Raw genomic sequence first — 2,423 nt, forward strand, 5'->3', positions numbered from 1 at the left:
AGTAAGTGGCTATAAGTGACCCATATTGTGTGTTCATGTGAGAATGTTTTCCTCCTATTACAACAAACCATTATGATTTGGATAGTTAAAAGGTAAACACAATATCATGAAGCAAGAGAGTTTCACAGGAGGATGAGGTCAGAATGTGGTGATCCAACTCTAACAGGGTCAGAGCATCCTTGTACAAAGAGGAAGAGAGAGACCTCCCTCCATCACATAAGGCATGTGAGGGCTCAGCAAGAATGTGGTCGACTGCTGCCAGGTCAGACCTTTCACCAGGACCAGACTCAGCCGGCACCTTGATTCTCAACTTTCCAGCCTGCACAGTGTAAAAATCAATAACTGTTGTTTAAGTCATGTGGCCTATGGTACTTTTTCTGACAACTGAGTGAGAAAGCTTGATACTTTTTAGTATATAAAAACTTTTGATATATTTTTTTAAGATTTTATTGGAGATTCAAGGAAGGAGAACAGCACTGGGGAATTGGGGGAAGGGGAACAGACAAGTTGCTTCCTTTTGTTCTTCAGTCTAGTTGTGGAGGACATGGCTTCACTGGCCCATGTTGGCAGCATCGTTGCGCTCTTCCTGGGTGAGGCAGATCAGTTGCAGGCTTCTGGACGGCCACTCACGGTGGCTGCTGGCCACTCACGCTGGCTGCTGGCTACACACGGTAGCTTATGGCAACCCACTGCAGCAGGAGACTGCAGCCTACTCCGTCTTTGGCGACCCACGGCAGCCCAGCTCCAGGTCGAGCTGCCGTTCACCATCTTAGCTGCAGAGAACAGTGTCACTGGCCCTAATATGTGGGATCTGAACCGGGGCCTTCTGTCATCCCAAGCCAGTTCTTAACCAACGCGCCACTCGGCTGGCCCAAACTTTTGATAATTTAATGAAAAGAAAGTGTGAATAATTCATAAATATGAAAAATTGAGGTAAAATAAAGATACACAACATTAGGAATTCTTTTGGAAAAGAAAACATTTTAAACCTGTATTTTTCATCTTATAAGAATATCTCTTGTATATTGTAACACATACATTAAATACGTCTGTGTGTGCTCATGTGTGTGTGCTTGTGTATGCATGTGTTACTGTGTGTATGAAAATAATAACCTTATTAGAGCCATTTAGCATCTCTTAGGAAGCCCTTTATTGAGAGTCTCTTAAGGGTCCAGGGACCTGGTCCTCGATGGCCACATAAGATGGAGAAAATCAAGTGAGGCTCCAGCTGCTACACCCATGGACAAGTCAGGTTTTCTTCTCTTTTCTCCTGAGGACACGAGGCTCTTCAGAGGGTTGGGGACTAAGGTGGGAACGAACATTCCTGAAAACTGATGGGTGAAGGAGGATGTATATGTTTTCAGGTTCTTTGGGAAAACAATATGGGTAATTTAATTTCCAATTAAGATTAATTTTTTTATGCAATGAATTAGCTCTTCCTAATATTAGACAAATAAACGTGAAATTTATTATTATTATTCTGTTGCTATTATTTACTATTATTATTATTATCATTATTAATTTTAGCTGGAGATTCATAAGACTGCCAAGACAGGGACCTACATTCTGCTAATTTACTGCAGTGTCAGCTGTATGCGACTCCTATTCACAACACAAACCCAATTTACGAGATGAAGAAAAAAGTATATGTACGTGCATGTGTGCATGTGTAAACGTCTATTGTGTTTGAAGTGTCAACGCACCATGTCATTGTTGAGAATAGGTGCAGTGGAGAGTCTCTAGCAGTAGATATTTTAAATCCAACTAAGGTGATTTTAGAGTCTACATGGTGACAAAACACTCCCTCCACTTCTTTCCTCCTTCCCTGTTACACCTGCCCTCAGGCTCCTTCCTGAGTTCAAATATCACAAGTGCCCCAGGTGGTCTGGGCACAGCCTCATGGACCCTGAGTGCCCCCTGGTGTCCTGAGCGCCCCCTGCAGGCCAGCCCCGCTGTCCCCTGCAGGGAGGTTTGTGTCTGGGCTCACACTGACTTCCCCTCACTGTGTATCTCGCACAGTAATACACGGCCGTGTCCTCGGAGGTCACAGAGCTCAGCTGCAGGGAGAACTGGTTCTTGGATGTGTCTTTGGAGATGGAGGTGCAGCTCTTGAGGGANAGTGTTGCTCTGAACCCCCAGTTCTGTCGTGGTTAAAAATGTGTGGTTTGTGTGGGGTCTATTGCTTCAGGTTCCGGGGCCAAGAGCAGCAAACATGCCTGAGTGACAGAGCTATGAGAATACTGAGCATGCTCAGTGCTCTCAGAGTCAGGAAGAGCCTGGAGGAAGCTGCAAAGGGGCTGAAAGGGTCACTCAAGGTCATAGCTGATAAGCCATGGACTTAATTCACTGCCTCCCACAGAATGACACGGTGACAACTAAGCAGCTACCTTTATTCTTGGGTCAAGTCACAGTTCAGAATCCTG

Source organism: Hipposideros armiger, unplaced genomic scaffold (assembly GCF_001890085.2).
Source record: "Hipposideros armiger isolate ML-2016 unplaced genomic scaffold, ASM189008v1 scaffold_1983, whole genome shotgun sequence".
Taxonomy (NCBI): Eukaryota; Metazoa; Chordata; class Mammalia; order Chiroptera; family Hipposideridae; genus Hipposideros; species Hipposideros armiger.